This window comes from Spermophilus citellus, assembly GCF_964194105.1.
Source record: "Spermophilus citellus genome assembly, chromosome: 7".
NCBI classification, from domain to species: domain Eukaryota; kingdom Metazoa; phylum Chordata; class Mammalia; order Rodentia; family Sciuridae; genus Spermophilus; species Spermophilus citellus.
In genome coordinates, this window is record NC_138188.1 from 92,841,050 (window position 1) to 92,864,873 (window position 23,824).

The following is a 23,824-nucleotide window of genomic DNA, read 5'->3' on the forward strand; positions in this document are numbered from 1 at the left end:
GGAGTAATGGGGAAAGCATTGTGAAGACTTGGGGTATTGTCTCAACTCGGTTAAAAATCAGCTGGAGTACCTTCTGTCCAGCTTTCCTGGGCCTTACTTGGTTTTAGCCATGGAAATGTGATTGAACTTCCCTGTAACCTGTGTATTTTTCTGATTTAAAATAACTAATTACTATGTGATCTTATTGGTCCCAGAAATATAATTGCTTTTTGAATAAATAAAAAGGAAGCATATTGATACATCACAGTCAGTCACTTGTAAGCAGACTGCTTTGTGACTTCATACCAAAAATATGCTTATGGGGCTGGGGGTTGTAAATCAGTGATAGAGCATTTGCCTAGCACATGTGAAGCCCTGGCTTTGATTCTCAGCACCACATAAAAATAAATAAATTAATTAAATAAAGGTATTGTGTCCATCTACAACTAAAATTAAAAAATATATACATATATATAAACAGACACATACATATTAGACACATCTGAAAGGAACAGGAACAGGATCCTATCTGGTAAGTAGAGTTTTTTGTTACTGGAAAAAAAATTTTTTTGCCAGGTACAGTGGTGCACACCTATAACCCCAGCAGTTTGTGAGGCTGAGGCAGGAAGATAGTTTATAGCTAGCCTCAGCAATTTAGTGAAACTCTGATTTAAAATAGAAAATAAAAAGGACTGGGGATATAGTTCAGTAGTAAAGCACCCTAGTACCCTCCCTCCCAAATATAGATTTTAATAGAAATGTACTTTTATTAAATAATATCACAAAATTTTAAATTGAATTTTTAAGTTTGTTTCTTTAGACTTACTTTGTGTAATTTGTATTAAAACAAAAGTAGAAAGGAAAGATCAATGCCCTTCTTGGAACAGAATATTTTCTGTTTACAATTACGTAAATGCTGATTATTGACCTCTTTTATCATGACTTTGGGTTTTTTTTTTTTTTTTTTTTTTTTTTTTTTTGGTAAGAATCTGATTTTCTGTATGTTGTGAATTACTGATGTTGCAAAAGCAGCCAAGGGAACCCTTTTTTACTTTGTAAGACAAAGTAGTCTTGAGGATTGTCTACTGGTTTTCACTTGCAGGAATCCTTCTGAAGGTTCAAACTAATTCCTAGAGTACATGTATTAGGCTTGCTTGAGCTAATGTAATCTCTGAGGGGGGTGTCCCACAGTTATCCTGTTTATTTTCCAGTTTAGTGCCTAGTGGCTTGATAGAGCTTATGAGTCTTCCTAAAGTACCTGGATGTTCCCTGTTACTATTCCTGATGTGGCTGCTGTCAAGCATGCTTTTGTAATCATTCTGGAAGTGATACTTTCTCTGCCTTTATTATTTATTTAAAAATTTTTTAGTTGTAGATGGACACAATACCTTTATTTTATTTGTTTATTTTTATGTGGTGCTGAGGATCGAACTCAGTGCCTCGCATGTGCTGGGCAAGTACTTTACCACTGAGCCACAACCCCAGCCCTTTTCTTTTTCTTTAAATGTGCAGTTTTCCCTGCCTGAGAAGGTCAAAGTCACAGTTCATGTGAGTATAAAGAAACATTCAGTGCCTCTCTGCCAAGCCATCTTACTGGACTAATGCCTATTCATTTTCTATTTCTACTTATGGAAACTGCAGAAATTCACTGTTCTGCCATGGTTCTTGAAGCAACAGTCTTAGGACAAGTGATCATTATAATAAAATGTCCATATTATCAAATCAGCTAATGCACATTGAAATTGGTAGGAGTAAAAAGTGGTTGCTTAGACTTTCAGAATTAAGCATATATAGAATACCACCTAAATTAAAATAAAATCTATAGTGAAACACCAATTTCAAACACTATACCAATTCATTGAGCATTTAATGCTGAGAATTTGCAAGCCAACTCCAGTGTGTTCACAATAAAACTTTACCAAATGTTTTTTACTGTCTAATTTTAACTCTTATGAGAAGATTACTTAATATTTATTGAGCACTTAATATATGCCAAGTACTTTACATTATAATTCTTAATAATTCTTAAGGCAATCCTTAAAGATGTGGGGATTGTTTTTTGGGATAGAGGCTCAGGAATTGATCCACAATTGCAGGGTGTTATATCAAGGCTAGTAGGCTTAGCACAGCACTGTGCTATGATCTTACTCTATTGTTCATGGACAAAAGAAAAAAAAAAAGGAAGGACAAATCATATAGTTTTCTCATTTGCCCATATTTCATATTCCGCTTTTCGATGTGAAATTAGTGCTATAGCCAGATCTGCCTCTTAGGTCTCAGCAAGTCTGTCTTCCAGTATTGAAGTTTTGCCTATCCTGGGCCAGTGCTTCTAACTCTGTGTATACTGAGGTCATCATGCTTCATGTTCCGGCTTAATTTATCGGTGTAACATTATCCTTATGCATTCTAACCAAAAAAATTTTTCGCTTACTATTTTAATATTTATTCTGTACGTGTGTTGTATGTAATTACTGAACTGGAACATCAGCTCAAGAAAGCAGCTGTGCTGTTAATGATACCTTTTGCAGTGTTATGCTATCACATAATAGGTCCTTACTTTCTCAAATAGTGAAAGGTTGAATCATTCACATTGGTTGGTCTACAGTAGGTGGTATGTAGTTTTAAAAATATAATTTTATAATTGATACAATATTGAGTACTAGAGGGAAGTAGGTTATTAAATCTTCTTGCTATTTTAGGAGACCCGTGTTATCAATAAATGCTAGAGTTTTCTGTCTTTGCTACCTAACAAATGGACAGATTTGTAAATACTTAGTAGCTACTTTGCTGGATATGGTAGGAATTCCTAAGACTGCTTATCTTTATTATTATCTTTGATATTTCTTAACTGAAAAGCTTTGGGTCATGAGGAAATGAAGGTGGGGGTGGAAAGATGTCAAGGAGGTAATTCAGATTTGCATTGTCCTTTAAAATATTTACCTTCTCAGTATAGCTGACATTTGAAATTTCAGTTAAACATTGGTTCTTGGCCAGAAATAGTTGTGGCTTAGGCTTCAACCATAAAAGACAGGTGGATTACTTTTTATTTATTCTTACATTATGTTGTATCTCTCTCTCTCTCTCTCTCTCTCTCTCTCTCTCTCTCTCTCACACACACACACACACACACACACACACATCCCTGGGAGTCATCTTTATTTCTATAATGATATTTTATTTCAGCAAATGATTTAGTTGCAAGTAAGGTTGTTTGTAATTTTTAGTTCTAGCCAGTGTTGGACCACAGTCACCTGAGGCATGGCATTCTTTGACTAAAACTGTAAAACAGCTAAGATGACAACACCATTTTTCAGTACCATAGTATTGTACAATGTATCTGATGACACTATTGAGAAAATTAAGATTGCATAGAGTAGTGGATGGGAAAACCTTATGCACACACAGGGCAGGGAAAGCTTTTGTTAAATTAACAAGAAGTTTTTAACTTGCAAACATGATGGTATTACATCATCTGACAGTCAGAACTTGGAGTTTTTAGTTAAGTTCATTTATAAACATGTAGTAGATACATAAAGGAGTTGAGGAAAACATAAAAATTCACAATATAACATAAGAATAACAATAATAAGTTTTAAAACAGAAAAAAATGTAAGAAAACCCCATTGTAAAGTGGATATTGGCAAACCTATTGTATGGAGTGAGCCTGTGGATAATTTAGTTCATATGCAGTTACTAGAACTCCTAGATTGTGACCTGGATTTGTTTCTGAGGTCCTACTGACTCAGCTTAGAAATGCAGCTCCTTTCAAATAATAAACATAATTGAAAGTAGTAATTTAAAAATGTGCTTTCTCTGGTTCTCCATTTTGATTTTTTCAGGTGTAAAAGCAAAAGTATTCTGTTTTCAGGAGGATGAAGAAAAATTTATTTACTTTTCTAGCACTTTGGCTTTTTTCCCCCTTCTTGCTGTTCTTGTGCCATAAATGGAAAGGCATCTGTACCATGGATTATGTCATGCCCGCTGATTTCTTTTTTTCATTTGAATGTAATTGTTCCTTAGCAAATAATTGCAGTCCAGAATGACTTTCATTTAGCTTGATTGAATTAGGGGTATGTATGAAAATGAGTTAGTTAAAGCTTAGTCTGTTACCCAGAGAATTGATGAAAACATCAGAAAAGCAGTCATTCATGGGAATTAAATATGCTTCCATGTAAGCAGGCACATGGTCACCTTGGAGTCCCTTCTGTGCTGACTAGGTAGTAGTGACATCAGGGTATAAAACATACAATTTTGGCATAGAAGGGAATTTTGCCGTGATGTGCCTTTGAATGCTACATTGGACATTAACACTAATTGGAAGTCTGCCTCATTGTAAGAAGTGGCACCTCACCTTTTTTAGTATAATAAGTTATTCAAAACACTGTGTCCCAAGGGGGCAGTATGTGAGCTGTGCCAGAAAGCCAGTTGCTTTGGGATATTTCAGTGGTTGCTTAGACCACATCTTTAAGATTGGTCTTTCAGATGCCAAGTTAGATGCCTTATTTGTGTTAAGAGGCAAATAATAGGTATTTAATAGAACACTGTTCACCTGCCATGATGAAGTTTCTAGGAGGGAATCTTGAGCGTGGTCAGGGTTAGCCAGGACTATCATGGGTGGAAATAAGAGACCTTCAAAAGGGAAGGGGAGGTTTTTAGTGAGTTATAGTGGGTCCTAATCAGGAAGAGTCAGAGTTTGAAGGCTCTCTGTGGAGGAGTGACAATTGAGAAGACGCCAACATGGGACCTGGAGAACATAGACAGGCACCAGGTGGCTTGGACAAATTCACCCAGGTTTTGATCAAAGGGCTTATTCAAGTCACCATTGTATTCATGCTTTGGGCATTTGCTCATCTGACCTTCTGACATCTCACAAAACAACCCAATTCTGTCAAATCAAAAATGAAATACTTGTAATTTAAATGCAGAACAGGCCACACTATAATTGCTTTTCTTGTGGGCATTTTGTAATAGGCTGACTCAGGTAGGACATTCAGCCTGGAAATTGACCTCTCCTCTGTGGCTTATTCACTGGCTTTCAGGTTTACCATGATGATTTTTATTTCCTTGAGAGTTTAACAACCCATATTAGCCACAGAATAGTCAGTTCCCTCTTTCATCCTCTTCTGCTTTACCCATAGATATCATATATAATAATATAGTATCATACATAATAAATTACAGAACAGTGATCAAAATAAAATTTCCCATTATAGAAATAAATTTATCAGGGCACCTGAAGTGTATCTTTGAGCTCCTAAAATAATTTCTTATGGAAGAAGAATTAGCATTTTATTTCTCATATAGCATATCATATGTTCACATCTTACACGAAAATGTAAACAAATATTTAAACCCAAAGAAGAATTAAACCTACACTGTTAAAAATTATTTCTGGAGCTGGGCATGGTGGCTCACACCTTTAAACCCAGCTACTCAAGAAGCTGATGCAGTATCACAAGTTGGAGGCCAACCTGAGTAGCTTAGTGAGACTCTGTCTCAAAAATTAAAAATTAAAAACAATAATAAAAGAGCTAGAGATGTAGCTCAGTGGTAGAATTCTTGGGTTCAATTACTAGCAAACCACTCCCCTTCCCCCAAAAGCGATGAACCTTTTTCCTCCCAATTTTGGCTATACAGATTATATTAATACTTTAGTTTATAAGAATTTCTTTATTTGACATGGATAGTTATTTACTTAATGGTTTTTACTCATTTATTTAATGGTTGTGTATATTGCTTTTATGAATTTGTATGAAGGAAAAAAGTATATGACTAGGAAATTAGTTTGTGAGGTTTTTCTTTAAGTTATTTTTAAAATAACACTAGTTGTATATTTTATGGTAATTATAGACTTTCATACCATTAATTTCATCAGTTTTTTTAAAATTTTGTGTTTTCAGAAAAGTTTTAAAAACAGGCATTTAATTTACAAATATTCATGTTAATCTTTGAGTTTAGCTTCAAAGATTTGGGTTTATTTTTTTTAATCCATACACTTGTTTTCAAAATATGGGAATGAATGAGTAGTATCTTGTGTGAAGTGACATGAGACCATTTAATGTTCTATTTTTTCCTGTTGCTGTTTTGTTAATTGCATTGGTGACAACTGAATCATCTTAATTCTAAATAAAATTACTCTTGAATTATTACACATGTGAGAAGCCATTTCTTTCATATTACAGTGACTGATTAAAATAAAAAACTTTAGCTAAGCCATAAATGACTCATAGTATTGTTAGTGTAAACCAGAAAATTATGTCCAATTTCTATAGTATATAGCTTACAGAAGAAATGTAGTGTCATAATCTGCTTAGGGAAAGAAAATATCCTTTTTGGTTAAAGGTGGACAAGCAAACTATAAACTTAGTGTATCTCACAAAGAAACTGAAATGATGTAAAATTAATGTAAAATGTTCCATTTAATTGGTATATACATTCTTTTTGCTGATTTTGATCATCTTTTCTATATTTTCTTAGTTCTTTATACTTAGAAACTAATTGGTTTGGTACAGTTTTTAATCTGTGTCTGCACTCACCCTAGCTGCTTTTTTTGTTTGTTTGCTTTTATTGTCTTGCTTCATTCATTTTTTTTCAAATGCTTAAAAGATTAATTATAATATTTTGGGACTGGGGCTCAGTGTAGTGCACTTGCCTGGCATGTGTGAGGCACTGGGTTCGATTTTCAGCACCGCATGTAAATAAATAAAACAAAGGTCCATCAACAACTAAAAAAAATTTTAAAAAAAGATTAATTAAACTATCTAGTTGAGTTGGGCCAGTCATTTAAAATAACTCGAATTTAGTCAGGCTGTCACTTAACCGTATATTTTTTCAGGGAGTTTTCCTGTAATTATACACTTGATTTTAGACCAAAGCTGAAGAAGCCATTGCCTGTAATTCTTAGTTTATGTAACCTCACACTCAGAATTTGTATTAAGTAATTTTAGCAAGTTGTCTTTTTTTAAAGTTAAAATCGATGGTGAACACTGGGGAACTCCTTTAAATTGTGTTGGCATAGGGATGTTTTTGCCTGGTTTTGATTGTTAATTCATTTTATTAGGAGACTATTTTGCTGAAGGAAAATTAGTGTCAGTTTGTTTGCAAGGCCTTCTTGACTCCTGTTGTAACCACTTTCCTATGGCTCTTTCACAGAATCCTGCTACATCACAGACGTCGGAAGTTCTGATGTTCTATTGTAATCACAATGGAAAGTCCTGACTTGACTGGTAAGAGCTGCACTGAAGGTGCATCTTACTTGCTTGCCTGGAAGCAGTGAGGTGGTCAAGAACTATGTGCTATTAGAGCTGGTTTCAGCCTTACCCCATCTGATGGATTCACTTTCCGTACTAATCAAGAAGTGTGACAGTTGTGTATTTTTTCTTGTCATTTTTATTATTATTTTTACAGTGACATTTTAATCTTCATCATCAAGTAAGTTTGATCTTTTAAAAATTATGAAACTAAAAAAAATTCAGAATCTCTTCATTTGTTTCTTTACAACAGTGTGTTATTAGTGGAAGTTAATTAAAAGTCCTGAGATACACAACTAAAATCATATATATGATAGATATATATAAGTATACATATATAATTTTATTTATATATATTTATATATATATATATGTAATTTGTCAGTTTCTTAAAAAATAGTTCCTTGTATCACCGTTGTTTTAATCAAAAAGTGAATCAGTATCAAGAGAGTTGGGAATTTTTCTTATCTATTAAAAATAATAAAGATGCATATAATTGCATCACGAAACATCTTAAAATATGAAAACTAATAAAGTTCAAATTTATATATATATATTTTATATATATGTGACAAGTTATATCAAACTCTAAAACTCATCCTTTTATTTATAAGTTACTTTTAAAGCTGTTGCTCTAGGAAAAAATTTTTGTCTGTTTTAAAATATGGTATTAATATTTTAGTTTTAGTAATGGTTAATTATTCAGATTTTTCCCAGTCTAGGAATCAAATGTTCGATTGCTTTACTCATACATGTGTACTGTATTGTGAACTGATGATTTATAAGACTAAAGAGCTTGGTGTAAATTAAAATGAACAAATGTAGTAAATATTGTTCAGTTGCAGTTTTCAGGAAAGAATCTTTACTTTTTAACTTTACAATTGAAAATTAATCTGGAACATTTTCTATTTTAAGGATTTTTATTATTTTTTATTTTTATTAGCTTATTAAATTTAATATTTACATCTACTTTCCTTCAGTATATGACTGAATGTTGCTTTTATGCCATGAGCATAAATAGAAGGCCTCTGAGTCATTTTTTTTTCTGAATATCATTGTTTAGGATTGGACACACAGTAAAAATGTATGCAAGTTAGGTTAAATATGTATTTAATATAGGAAAACACCAACAGAATCTCTCTCTCTTTCTTTCTTTCTTTTTTCTTTTTTGGTGTGTGTGTGTGTGTGTGTGTGTGTGTGTGTGTGTGTGTTTTGGTAAGTATTGAAACACCAAGAAAATCTCAATGCCAATAAGAAAACTGGTGTTACTATTGTTCCTCTTTAATGTGCTATCCTTTAGGAATACTTGCTAGAAAAAATTTTCTGAATTTGAGAATGCCAGTCAGAATATAATTAATTATGAAATCAGCAGAATTGACACGGATTATCCAAAAATTGATACTGAAATATCATATGTTCTCAGTTGCTAATCCAAAAGAAAATTATGTATAGGGAGGTTTAAAGAAAATTGAAATTGTCAACAGTATTCTGTATTTGTTAAATATGAATACACATATAAAAAGTAAGGCAGAATACATAATCTGACCTCTCCAGAAAACTAAGTTAGTAGTATGATGGTCTTGACTATCAAGCTCTGTTTCATCAGTGATTTCTGAACGTAAATCTGATTATCACAATGAAACAGTGTTATTGACTCAAGAGGAGAAATTGACAGAAATTCAAATTGCTGATAGAATTTAAGAAGAAAGTTTAATTGAAGATGGTAAAGACTACTTCTAGTATGTATATACTTGCACTCATAACTTAGATACTGTGTTAATTAAGAAAAAGATGTCATACAAAAACGAGTAATGTAGAAACTAGAAGGTGTTACTTGGCAAAAAAAAAATGCCAGGGTTCAGTAGATCTGGGAAACAGATCTACTTTTGCTTAAGCAAAGTTAAATTTATTATTAATTTTAAATAAATCTTAGTGTGGTATATAGTAGTAAAAGTTTCTTATTTTTGTTCATGTTTCTCATGAGTCTGCTGCTTCTATGTTCTGTGTCTTCTTCATTCCTGGAGCAAAGCTGAAGGAGCAATGTTTTGGTGATGCATAGGTCTTGTGGTAGAAGAAACAAAAGTGACAGTGGAGCTATGGCTCTTAAAACAGCTGCTTGGAAATGACACATGTCACTACTTCTCATATTTCATTGTCCAAAGCAGGTCACTTGTCCAAGCCTGTGTTTTAGGGTGTCAGTGATCTTGTAGGAAGGGAGAGGTAGGGAAAGGCAAATAGGGAGGGACAATACTTGTTTTAACTATAATAACTGAAAATAGCACCTACTGCCTTTCTAGAGAGACAGAGTGCACTTGATATATGTTAAAGATTGTAAGAAGTCCTTCAGTAAATACATTTGTTTAAATCTAGAATTACTTGAGTATTCTTGTTATTGTTATGTGGGTTACCATTGATGACAAGAAGATGAGTTGATACAGTTTGAGTGTCTTAATGTTTTGGGAATGTTAGAACTTTTTTCATTATTTAGTAATAAATTCTAGTATATGTTTTAGGCTTTACATTATTGTTTAATGAGTAATTTTCAAAATAAAATGAGAACTAATGCATACTAGACCCATGGCAGTTTGGATACAGAATTAGAGAAGGGGAAATATGATAGTTATTATGCATAGGCAGTGAATTTTATAACAGGTTACAGAACTTTGACAGATACTATCTAATTTGATATAAAAAGGCAATGAAGAAATGAATATTTTACTTTTTTCATCAGTAATATAATTTTACCCAATATAACGGTGGCCACATGCCTTTGTCTACTTAAGTTCAATTTCAAGAATCATTTTAGAGATAAAGAATTCAGACATTGTAAGGAGCTTAATTGTATCCTGGGAGTTTTCTAACATACTCTGCCTAAGGTCATATTCACTATATAGTGGCTTTGCATTATTATCTCCCAAGTCTTATAGAAAATTGCTAGACATATGGAATTCCTCGGTTAATATTTATTTGATTAATCCTAAAGGTATTAAAAGACACTATTACCAGACTTGTGTAGATTACATTTGTGTAGAAATCCAGAAGGTTATTAATAATTGATAGTTTAAAGTTCCTTAAGATTGAGGGAGAGGAACATGGTCAGAAAAGTGTCTTTTTTGTTGTTTTTTAAATGTATATATACATATAGGTTAGAAGGTAAGACAGTATAGTAAAACATGCATTTTGGATTCAGAGAAATTTTGGCACTTTTAAAAAAAATATTTATTTCTTAGTTGCAGTTGGGCACAATACCTTTTATTTTTATGTGGTGCTGAGGATCGAACCCAGGGCTTCACACGTTCTAGGCAAGCATTTTACCTCTGAGCCACAACCCCAACCCCAGCACTTTTTTTTTTTTTTTTTTTTTTTTTTAAAGAGAGAGTGAGAGAGGAGAGAGAGGGGAGAGAGAGAGAATTTTTAATATTTATTTTTTAGTTCTCGGCGGACACAACATCTTTGTTGGTATGTGGTGCTGAGGATCGAACCTGGGCCGCACGCATGCGAGGCGAGCGCGCTACCGCTTGAGCCACATCCCCAGCCCCCCCCAGCACTTTTTAATTGGAAGAATTCGGTTGATTATTTGGTCCTTCTGAAACTTTCTCTGTTTTCATATGGGGATCACAATCTTCACCTTGTAGAATGTGAGAATTAAGATGAGGCAATTGTGTCAAATTTCGGATATAGTGCTCGGCACATAAATGGCCTCAGGAAATGGTAGTTTAATTTTTTTTTTTTTTTAACCACAAAGAAACTTTAAATGTTTGAGGAGTTAGAGATGCTGTCTCTGACTTGAAGATCACATAATGTATGCATGTTTTGGAACTCACATGTATCCCATGAATATGTACAATTTTTATGTGTCATTTTAAAAAAGAAAGGAAATGAATGTGATAAAAGTTCAAGAACTTTATACCTGATTCTGAGAGTATAAGGAGGCAATGTCAATAGAGAAGTTCTTTAAGGAGTCCAATTTTTTTTAATTAAGCCTTCACTAGTGAACAGTAACAAAAAATCTTAACACAGAAAAGCTGATTCCTTTTGAAACCAAATAATATTTGTTCTACATGGTGAAGAAAATTTTAGCAGCACCACCTCCTATTTTTGTATCTTGTCTCAATATTATCCAAGTTTTGAGAATGTTTTGAACTTGATGTTGACCTCATTTATATTAAAGATAAGAGAACATATATCTATCTGTCCTTGGGACATCTAAATTCTCACTGGCAGAAGTGAATTATTAAATCACAGAGTGGCTCACATTCTTTAACAGGATCCACCCTTTCTCTCAGTGATAAAGAATATAGCCAGTACAGTTGTAGTACAGTTCTTACCCACTCAGAGCAATTATTCAAAATCTTATAATCTTTCTAAAATGACAGTTTAATTAACTTAATTTAAATAACACATGTATATAAACGTTAATGAGGGGTGTGTATGTGTTGAGTTTTTCTTCACATTGTTCCAGACTCCTTTTAAGAATGGATCATCTGTGTTACTATCAGTTCCTGGTTCAGCTTGGTTATTAGTAGAGTAAAACTTCCTAAAAATGTAAGCTCCTCATCTTTATAGGTTGTGATAGCTAGCACAGGCTGCTATGTCACCATCTGGGTAGTTTTATAAACAAACACTTATTTTCTCACGGTTCTGGAGGCTACAAGGCCACGGAATAAGGTGCCTGTAAATGTGGTCTCTGGTTTTGTTCCTGGCTTCTACATAGCTGCCTTCCTGCTGTGTCCTCTCATGGCCTTTCCTCAGTATGTTCACAAGAGTCATCAAGCTCTGATGTCTCTTCCTCTTCTCAAAATTAGTAAATTCTGTTAGATTAGAGTCCTACCCTATGACCTCACTTAATCTTTAATCTCTTCATTGGTCCTCCCATCTCATCACATTGGGGATAGGAGCTTTAATCTATGAATTTTTGGGGGTGGGGGGCAGCACAATTTCACCCAAACAGGTATTTGTTTTTCCTCTACCAAAGAATGAAATGGAGATATTTAAAAAGTATGTTCTATAATACATAATACATAAACAAGAAATATGGTTTGCTATAGTCTTCTAAGATTCTAAAATTATCTTTGGTGCCTTTGAGGTGGGAGACATTTGAAATTACTGAATTCATATTTCTTCCACTTTGAAGTTGCTGTGCATGAAAATGAGATTCTTACAAGTGAAGGAATCAAGTCTAAGAACTTCAAAATCAGAAATGATTTGTATAATGGAGGAATTACATCATTGTAAAAATTGACTTCCATGTGTCTTCATTGCTCTTTATGAATAAATTGCATTTGAAAATTTGGTTGATGAATAAGAGAGTTACTTTTGGGGATTATATCTGTTTCTATTTACCATCTTAATCAAGGCAATTCACATGATCCAAGGCAGTATTCTTTTACTATGTGAAATAATTGAGAATACAAATAGGGAAATGACATATATTTAAGATTTTGGCAAACAGAAAACAAGGATTAAAAAAAAATGTATTTGAAGTAATTCTAGCAGAAATCAAGAAATCCTAAATCTGATATATCTGCCTTATTGCCCTACCTTCCTTTCTTTTTTCTTTTTTCCCTTCTTTCCTCTAATGTCAGTTCTTTTTTTTTTTTTTTTAAAGAGAGAGTGAGAGACAGAGAGAGAGAGAGAGAGAGAGAGAGAGAGAGAATTTTTTAATCTTTATTTTTTAGTTTTCGGCAGGCACAACATCTTTGTTTGTATTTGGTGCTGAGGATCGAACCTGGGCCACACGCATGCCAGGCGAGCGCGCTACCACTTGAGCCACATCCCCAGCCCCTAATGTCAGTTCTTAAGTTACATAATAGTTTGAATTTCTGAAGAATAGTCGATAAGCACAGTTCATTGAACTTTAGTACCTTTTTCTACTGTAAGATAGTATATTTTTAAGTTAATTAGTTGATGAGTACTTGGGATTAGTCGTAAGCAAATAGTGGGAGTTGACATAGGCTCAAGATTAACTTTATTTGCTTGATCTTTAGTTGATTGTGTTTTGTGTGCTCTGTGTTAACTGGATTAATTTCAATTTCTGATTATTTGATATCTGTCCAAAACAAAATGTATATAAAATCAAAAGGAAACAAACCTTTGAGACTTAAACCATTTGGGGGGTGGGTGGTAGACAGGGTTAGTGATTAAAACCAGGGCCTCAAGTATGTTAGGCAAGTGCTCAACCCTTAAACACTTCTGTGTACAAATAATTTTAAATTAATTTGTAAAATTTAACAGTTCACCTCTGTTTTCTGATTACAGGATAAGCTATTGAGCAGTGATCTAATTTTGTAGATGTCTGTTTAATTGGTTAAGATAGTTTAACTCTTTTAGAACACTTTGATTTTAGTTTCCCTGAAAGTTATTTCTGAAATGATTAAAATTTTAAAACATACCTAATGAATTTTGGCAGTATATTTCTTCTCAACAATGGGATCAATCTACTAGATTGTGAAATTTACTAGTGAAGGACAGTATAAATATATTTAGGCATGCCTTCTCTCCATGTACTTACTGGTACTTTGAAAGGTGTTTGATAAATTTAAGTGTATTTGCATTGAATTCTATAGTCCCTCTTAACTCTATTACATTAAAGTGTGCTTTCCTAGGAAAATACATGGACGATATAGGAGCTGTGCTAACTTGCTTTCTGTCTCTGTAACCAGTACCTGAGATAATCAACTTACAGAGAAGAGATTTATTTTCGTTGTAACCTTCTAAAAGTTCTGGTCCATGATTAAGATGAATCATTGCTCTCAGGCATCTAGTGGGGTACTGAATGGTGGTAGTGCCACATGATAGAGGAAAACTGCTTACCTCATGACTGGGAAGTGAAAGAAAGAAATAAGAGACCGTAATGAGGGCATACTCCCCAATGATCTAGAGACCTCTCTCCTTTTTAAGACCCCACCTACCCACCTATTAAGGCTTCTACCACTTCCCACTAGTCTATCTGGAGAACCAAGCCTTTAACCTGTGGGCTTTTGGGGGACATTTCTGATCCAAACTTTAAGGGGAATTGTTTTTAATGTTTCTAAGTATTTTCATGCATTATGATTTATGTACTGGTATACTGGTTATGCTGTATATTCACAAATCAGTGTATATACATAGAAGTGTATAGTTGTAGTTCTTTCATAGGACTGGTTCCAAATGCTAAGGGACTTAAATTTACACTAGAAAGTTTATTTTGTATATTCCCCAAACTTACAGTGTCTGGCACATGGAGGTTGCTCAGTAAGCATTAGGTGACTTAGTATTATAAGAATTTTTATTTCATTAATCCCACTTTCCATTGAACTTAGTGTTAATAAGCATCCACTGGTTTAATGCAGGTAATTATTTTTTCCCAGACTGAGTTTAAGAAGAATGTTCTCTAAAATTAAAGGTCTTTTAGTTTGTGGTTACTCCCATAATCAATAAATTTTAGTGGGCCTGAGAACTTAAAATGAATAGCAAAACAGTTCTGGGTGCCTATTGGCTCATTTGTTGTATACACTTAATCACAGGTGTTTATTAAGACTTGTTAGCCTTCTAACAAGTGCTTCTCTAACTTGATTAGTGAACCTGTTAGTTGAGCGCATGGAAAGTTGTGAGATTTAAAATAGGCAAATTGGTTCACACTGGGCTTTAAAATATGTAGGATGGTACCTGGACTCAGTTAATATGTACCAAATAACTGACTGAAGTCCACTTTTTGGTAATTTATTCTGGGGGAATATTTTTATGCTTTCTGTGTATTTAAATTGATTTGTGAAGATATTCAATAGGAATATTGTGTTTTACCTTTGCATTGATTTCTGTAACCTTAGTTTAGTTTAATTTTTAGTTGTTTTACCTCTGCTAGGACTGTAATGTTATTCTTATAAAACAGATGGCTTACATGATTATTTCACTGTTCCTTAACATTTACTGTAAGGACATTTGTTATCAAGTGTCTCCTCATGGCAGCGTATTTAACGTTAGGTGGTGTTTTGAGACACTGAACATTACCACAGGCACTTAAACTCCACAGGTTTCTTGAGATCCAGCCGGATATAGGGCAGTTGGTTTCTTGAATAGAGCTTAGCTACCACTTATATGGTGAGCATTGTCCTAATAAATTGTGTTACATTAATTACTATGAAGAATTGCCAAATAAGAGAAAGTAAAACCTTCAAAATATGTGCAGATACATGCACATGAGGTGTATGTGCAGAGTAGTACATAGATCTAGCACCGCTCAGATGGACATGCACCTGAAACTACCCATTTTCTCATTATAGTTTGTGAATACCAACTAGGTTTTCAGCATTGTTAGAGGAACCAAATAGGTGTATATATATAAAAGAATCGATAAAGAAGAGTTTTGAAATCAGCAGTCACTGTCATTCCCCATAAATAGCAACTTTCTATAGCAGTATTTTTTTCAGGCTATTTGTTTGAAGGATGGAAGCATACAGATGATCTTTCACTTCATTTGCTAAAGTAAGCATTTGAATGATGAAATTTTCAGGTTTGATTGTTGTTTCTGTTAATGATAGTTGTAGAGAAAATAGATCTTTCTAATAAGAATATTATATCTTATAGATAGTAAAGATGTCCCAGTCCCACCTTTTTTTGTGAATTTTTACTTATCAAGATCAAATTTTTTGATTATTTTCATTGTAATAGAATATTTTATTTTATTTTTTATTGGTTGTTCAAAATATTACAAAGCTCATGACATATCTTCCATACGTAATAGAATATTTTATACATTGGAGTTTAGAGTTACCTCTGAAAAGATTTTAAGGTTTTAAACTTTTACTTCCTATTGCTTGTAAATGTTCTTATTTGCCTCTGGATTGTGAACTGCATAATGCTCACTGTTGCTTCCTAGAAATTGATAAGGATAGGCTTTCAGAAACTTAAAGTAATTTCTTAATGAAAGACAGATTTAAATGGATTACTTTTTTTCCCTTTTAGGCTATAGGGTGATCATTTAGAATATTAAGCTATGTAGTCAGAAGAACCTAAGACTAAACCTAACTGAGCTGTTCAGTATTGAGTTCTGAGGAAGAGCAGGTGGGGCTTAAGTGCTTGTTTTAAGGTAATGCTTTAAGACCCTGGGTTTTATCCCCAGCACTGGTTGGGTCGGGATACTGAGGAATTTCCAAAGTCCTACTTAGATATATCAAGGAAGACTATTACAGAACGAAATATAGAAAAAGTCTGGACAGGTGAAAAAGGCTCCTTTGATCTGTCTCCTTTGGAGACAGGTAAAGTTAAAATGAAAAACTGAAGAAAGGCAGATATAAGAAACCTTTGTCCTGGTTAGTTTATCTCATCCCTACCCTGAAAGGCAGATGAACCACTGAAAATCTTTGAGCAGATGATACAAATGGGTGGGAAAGTGGTAGGTATTGGAAAGATAGTATACAGGGTTTTAGCATTATCCTAGGTAAGAAGAAATTTGTTGTTCTGATAGGGCGTTGACAGCTGTAAATGGGACTACTATGAAGATTATGCTGTGGATGTATCTTAATCTACATTAGATGAAGGAATTCAACTCACAAAATCAAATAAGTTATTTTCTGATGTGCAGGGTTGTAATGAATGGATACTTAAAATTTAATAAGGATTTCTTCAGTGATTTTTCTTCAAGATTTTCTAAAATACTAATGCCTATTGCTCTTTATTCTGTGTTTGTATGTATTTTTTCATTGTGAATTTAGCTTTTACTGTTGTTTCTCAAATACGAATTGCAGGTGTCTGTCACCTAAGCCAATTTAAAAACTGTTAATGTATGGAACTTGGCAAAAGACTGAACTTATTTTGGGTGTTGGTGTAGAGGGATAGCAAGAGGGAAGGACTCAGTGAAAGTTGTTGAAAAACCAAAGGTATATCTTTTATTTAGTTGTGTTCAGAAGACTGTTGCTACACCTAGCAGACATAAAGAGATTATGGCAGAAGCTGATTTGCTAGGGGTGGGGTGGGGGTGAAGTTTGGGGTTGGCTGGAGTTGATATGCAGAGATCATATTCATGTGATCAGATTTTAAATTTGAGTTGAATTTGGCTTAAGATGGAGACCACTTGAGGGAAAGTTTAGACTTTGAAAATTTGTGAAAGCAGATAAGAATAGAACTTTTGACAACACTTGCCTATTTGTTAAGGAGTATTTGAAAGAAAGAAAAATAATCAGATCTGTGGTGGGAAAAGCCCACCTTTGGTGCTGTGGAAGATAGGGAAGAGTTTCACCATAAGTAAGGTTGAGAAAATCTGAATGCCAAAAACAGAGGCTTTGGGTTAGCTATCCACAGGTAAATAAAGCTTTGGAAAAAGTAGTTTTCATAGAGTGGTCAAGGCAGATGCCCTGTTGTGAAATGTTTTCAAGATGCCCCTTCTCAGTGCCAAGTTCTTAAGTCTGCCTTTAGTTGGAACTGTATGTCGAGTTACTGTCTTCAGGGAGTAATATATCATGATTTACAGATCCACTTCCTGGGAGTGCAGAACTAATTTTCTATAAATATAGTTTTACTATTTTTTTCTTGAAGTATGCTACCTTAGACTGTTTCAAATCACAGTTTACCCAGGTGCTGATATCATTTCCTCAAATGCACTGAAGTTACTTCTTTAAAATGTCATCAGCAAGCATGTTTCCTAAATTCCTCACCCACAGGACTTATATTTATTATAATTGGCATTCAGAGGAATGAATAATGAGTTCCCTGTAACTGCTAACTCTTCTTTTACACCAAGTTTAGTGATACTTTATGGAAAGCCTGCTTTTAAATGATGATCATTTAGAAAACTCTACGGAGTATTTGGGCTACCTGCATATGCAATTTCTAGACTAAGAACCAGATATGTAGCCAGTTTTGTTTCCATCTGCAGAAAGTGGTCTCAGGTATGCAGGACTCATCCTTAGGTAGAAATGATAAATAAAATGATGAAAACTGCCACTGTTTTTTGCATTTTATGTGCTAGTTTCTACATATGTCTGTGAGTGTATTTTTTTCCTCCTAATCTTCATAATGACCTTAGGTGTAGGTACCCAATATTCCTATTATAAAATAGGAGATAACTGAAGCTCAGAACATTACATAAAATGTCTAATTAAAAGAATTTGGATTCAGATTCAGTTCTGACTTTCAAAGACTATATTTTTTACATGGCCCATGCAGTTTGATAATGTATTTCAAATTTGAGCTGAAACATTCACCTCAGGGTGAAAACTCAGTATCTGGTTACTTCTTTCCCTTTTCTGACAACTTGGGAAGAATAGATTACTGCCTTTCATTTCTTTCTTTTATATATATAATGAGTGTATATATATACACACACACACATACATATATATGCGTGTGTGTATATATATTATATGTGACATTATATATATGACTATATATATATGTGTATATATATATATAAAATGCTCATCAACAAATGTATAAATTTGTTAAAGGACCTTTATTTATTTTAATTTATTTATATTGTATATTTTATTTATTTATATATGGTGCTGAGAATCAAACCCAGTGCCCCACACATGCCACCCAAGTGCTCTTCCATTGAGCTTCAACTCCAGCCCTGCCTTTCATTTCTTTAAATCAGCATATTGCTGAATGCCATTTAGTAAGTCAGGCAGTCTTTATATTTGACACTGTTACATATATTTAATCTTTGCATGGACCTGATGAGAGAAGTAAGTGTATGCTCCCTCGACATTTTGTTAGGTTACTCATATGATCTGCCTAGATTTGGCCATTAAGGTTTTACCACATTTATTTTATGACATATCTATGATAATATATCCCTCTATGTCTTATCAGTTTAACTGAAGTTTTGATGAAGTTTAAAATGAGTTATAGGCACAACTATACCGCCTCCTAAATTCTTCAGCATATGTATTTATCCCTTGGTGTGAAATTTACATTTAGCAAAAGTGTACAATTCTTAAAGGCACATCTTTTAATTTTAATAAATGCATTATACCAGTATAACCCAGACACCTACCAAGGGATAAAACATTACTATTTGTAGGTGCCTCTTGTTATTCCCATTGTTTTAAGCTGAGGTAACCAAGACACAGAGAGGTTAAACAATCTGCCTAAGGTTATACTGCTAATAAGTGGCAGACCTGGAATTCAAACTCTTGGCAGTCTGGTTACAGGGTTTGTTCTCTTAACCACACATCATACTGCCTATAAATTATCTTCAGATATACCTTTTTATATCCATTTGTACAAATACATTGCTTATATTTAACATAAGTGTGTAGACAGAAGTGGTACACTGAGTAAATGAGAGTAGAAATATGCTGTTCTAGAAAATGCATCCATTCCTTACAAGAGAGGGATAGCAGGGAGGGACATTTTACTATGACAAAGAAGTTCCCTTCTGTCAAAGTACTAGAGTGATTCACAGTATAACAACTGTCTTAACTGGCATCCTTGATTCATGTTTCCATGCATGTTGGTAAAGCAATAACGGATTTCATAATGATGATATTGACCCTCAGTAAAATCCTGAAGTTCCTTTTGAACAATTAAGGGTAAATTACATTACAGTTTTGTATTTAACAATTTTTTTTACTCTATTTCTATTAGTAGATAATTGTTCACCAATATGTGGTATTCACTATAACACTCATTTTGATAAGTCATACTCCAAATTAATGGAATTGACCAATATGGGATTTATAAAGCTATAAAATTTGTAGAGTTCTTAACAGAAACTAAATGGAATGTTTTGCCTTTCCAAAAAAGTGCATAAAAATGTAAGGATGGACCTGGTTGTGCTGAGACATGCATATCATCCCAGTGACTAGCGAGGATCCCAAGTCTGAGGCCCACCTCAGCAGCTTAGTGAGGCCCTAAGCAACCATGACCCTCTAATAAAATAAAAAATAAAAGATCTGGGGATGTGGCTCAGTCAGTGGTAAAGTACCCTGGATTCATTCCCTCATACCAAAAAAAAAAAAAAAAAAAGATTATTTTTGTTTAAAAAAAATTTTTTTAGCTGGTGATGGACAGATTATTTATATATTGTGCTGAGGATCGAACCCAGTGCTCACACTTGCCACGCAAGTGCTCTACCACTGAGCCACAGTCCCAGCCCTGGAGAGATTATATTTTAATATTTTTTAAAATTTATAATACTTAGGTGGGCCATCCCAATAAAAAGGAACAGTTGTCCTTTACATCTTTCTTGCATTGTGTTCAAACCATAAATCGTGTCTTAAAAGTTGACCAGGACTCCCTTTTCACTACTCAACAGATGAAAAAGCAGCCATCCTGTAGTTTTTAAAATAATCTTAACTATTGCCCAAAAGTGAAATAAAAACAAAAATGTAGTTAGCAAAGCCTAGCCTGTCACTAGAGGGCAGAGCAGTACTGTACTTTAGGCCTTATTTGAAAATTTCTGGTTTAAAAATTGCTGAACATGATGGAAAATATATTGATGCACGATTGAACAGAAATTTCTTTGTATTCTTATTGTCTTATCTTGCTGTGAAATCCAATAACATGTTCTGCACTTTTGTATCAAAGGAGCTTTCCTGACAATTACACTGATTGCTTCTAAAAGTACATGATTATTTAGAGGAGTATAAGTATCCCTCAAGAGAAAATACTAATGCTTAGAAGAGTGATGCATTAAATCATTCTACTTTATAGAGTACCTTGAAATGGGATTGCAGGGTAAACGTTAGGTGAGACATGAGAAATAACTTTGAGACCAGTCCTTTACTCTGTTAATTGACTTTTTTTTAAACTAATTTTTTAAAATTTATATATGACAGTGGAATGCATTACAATTCTTATTACACATATAGAGCGCAATTTTTCATATCTCTGGTTGAATACAAAATATATGCACACCAATTTGTATCTTCATACATGTACTTTGGATAATAATGTCCATCACATTCCACGATCATTGACACTAAGAATTTATTGCAATGCAGAACATCTTTTCATTTTTCAGATCAGCTAAAATGTGCCCAATTATTATAAGACTTTGAAATTATGAAATTGTAAAAGCAAATGAACTAACTGTAGCTTTCTTTTCAAAGGTTAAAGTTTTGCTAGTGGGGCTGGGGTTGTGGCTCAGTGGCAGAGCACTTGCCTAGCATGTGTGAGGCACTGGTTCAATCCTCAGTACCTCATATAAATAAATAAAAAACAATGTACATCAACAACAACAAAAAATGTATTAAAAAAATTTGCCTAGTGACTGTTCAATTCCTTTCTGTTCTAAATTTTCTGTCATTCTGATATATTTTTATTCTGATTTAGTTTATCTGATATATTTTAAAAATACTATTAGGGAGGGGCTGGGAATGTTAACCCAGCGATAGAGCACTTGGCTAGCATGCACAAGTCCCTGGATTCAATCCCCAGCACCACACAATAAGTAATTAAGTAAATTAATTAATTAAAATAGAGTAAAATATTCTTGGTGAGTAACCTGAATAGTGGATTTTCATTGTCCCATAAGATAGAAAAATTTCATCCTGAATAAAAGTTTGACTTTTATTTTATAAAAAATTCAGGTTTATATAATAACCATTATTAATAGAGACACCATAGGATATCAGGAAACATTTTGGAATCTGAAGATTTGGGGCCCCCATTATCATTTATTTGCTTGTGACCTTGGGCAGGTCATATAATCTCCCTGACTTCCATTTCCTAAAAGGGGGGGCTGGGGGGTAGTGGGGGTGTAAACCTTGTTTACAACTGGGTTGTTTTGAGGATTATATGTGTTAATACAGATAATGTTCAGAGGTGAAATCTGGTAAAGATTAATTTTAATAGATAAAAGTTCAAAAGAAACCTTAGCAATCACTTTGAAATGGTAAATTACATCATTTCAAATAGGTACATGAGGGTACCTATTACATGAGTAACTGATACCAAAATGTGGTTTCAAAATCAAAACCTGAGTTAAGATTGCCGACTACTTCTCTGTCTCTGAGTTCCTTTGGCTGCTTAATCTCCCTAATATTATAAGTCCTGACTCTCGAGTTTCTCCCAGCTCTTTACTTCTGTCCTCTGGATGTTTCCATGTTACCTCTCTCTGTCTTTCTCCTGACTGTCTCTGGTCTCTCTCTGTGTTTTTTCTTGTCCCAGGCACCCTCAGGAAGACCCCAAGCCTCTAGCAGTACCTGGTATCATCTCCAGCATGTTGTAGATGTGGAGGATTCACTGGGATATTGAGAAATACCAGAGGCGAATTGTTCCACTGTAGTAAGTCCATCAGCATTTATACAGTAACTGCTGTTCATAGAGCAAAGTTGGTGGTACCTGGAGGGAAGAATGAGTGAGGGCACAGTGCAGAACTAACAAACTTGTAAATTATTTTCAGTTGTTCTTACAGGGAAAATACATATACAAATAAAAACAACAATGAAAAATCTAAAAGATGACAAATAATTATATAAATGAGTTGTATTGTATGTCTGCTGAAAGAGCCCAGGGTTAATGGAGTAGAGAAAGCCAGGTGGTGTTAATCAGGTTTCCTACATGAGTTTAAAATTAGGTTTTGAAGTATGGTTGAGAGATGAGGAGAGAGAGGGTGGAAATGAATAATTTCTTTTGGCAAGCCTGTTTGCTTGCCTGTGAGATTGGGGACTGTAGTGAAACGAGACTGCTAAGTTTTAGCCTGCCAATACCTAACTTTCCTTAAGTTTGCAGTCTTAGAGAAATTTAAGTTTTGAGAAGAAATACAGTGAAGTTGTCACTTTCCATAAATGTAATTGGTATCTGTTGCTAGTTTTAAAATTTAGAGAATGTAAGGGTAAATTATGATTGTGAAGCAGTAACAAAGTACTACAACATAAAATTAATACAAACTGATCATTTTAAATGCTAAAATGAATTAAAATCGTAAACAGCAGTATAATAAGTCTGTTTCATTTTCATGTTGGAAATTTATTTCTTCAGTCATTTTAGCAGTCCTACCTGGTAGATGCATCATGTTTTCAAAGCTGGGTTATCAGAGTTCCCAGTGGATTGGATCCCAGTACTACTAGCTGTGTAACATGGGGTGGGCAATCTACTTAACAACAGGAGTCTCAGTTTTCCTATGTAAACTAAGAATAAAAGAGCTGTGTGAACTAAAGAAGAGATGAGTACATACTAGGTACTTAGAAATATCTTTAAAATAGTTTTTTAAATGAAGGATTATTTCTGATAGTTGTTTAAACAAAGAAGTAATCCCATAGTATTTAGAAAATGCTAAATGAATAAAGAATATTAAATAAGGTACAAAGAATAACTTTGAGGAACTGAGTATCTACCACTAGTTTAGGGAATAGAACATTACTAGTATCTGTAGCTCCCTAAGTGCCAAGACCAGATTCCAACACCTCACTTTATCACATCATTACTCCTGAATGTTGAATTTTTAAATAAATTCCACATTTTTCTTTATAGTTTTCCACATTTACTCCCTATGTTAAATTTTGCTTGTTTTAGAATTTTTTATAGATAATACTATCTTCTTTTGTAGTACCTGTTTTCTTCTACTCAACATGTTTGTAAGAGTTTTCCCTGCTTATACTTGTAATTTATTTATGATTGTAGTATTGTATGAAAATTCCACACTATATTTCCCTTTAATGACTATTTAG

General features: G+C 33.8%; 1 protein-coding gene across 14 annotated transcripts in view; it reads left to right on the plus strand.

The window, feature by feature from the left end:
- Window positions 1-23,824, plus strand: part of BBX (BBX high mobility group box domain containing) — a 262,512-nt gene that overhangs the window by 99,308 nt on the left and 139,380 nt on the right. For 13 of the 14 annotated variants that reach the window (XM_081301606.1, XM_081301608.1, XM_081301609.1 and 10 more), the window contains one exon: window positions 7,132-7,205. The gene's annotated coding sequence lies outside the window, so the exon portion shown is untranslated. Of the gene's footprint in view, window positions 1-7,131; window positions 7,206-22,322; window positions 22,440-23,824 lie in introns of all 14 variants that reach the window. The other variant, XM_081301612.1, reaches the window with a different exon arrangement.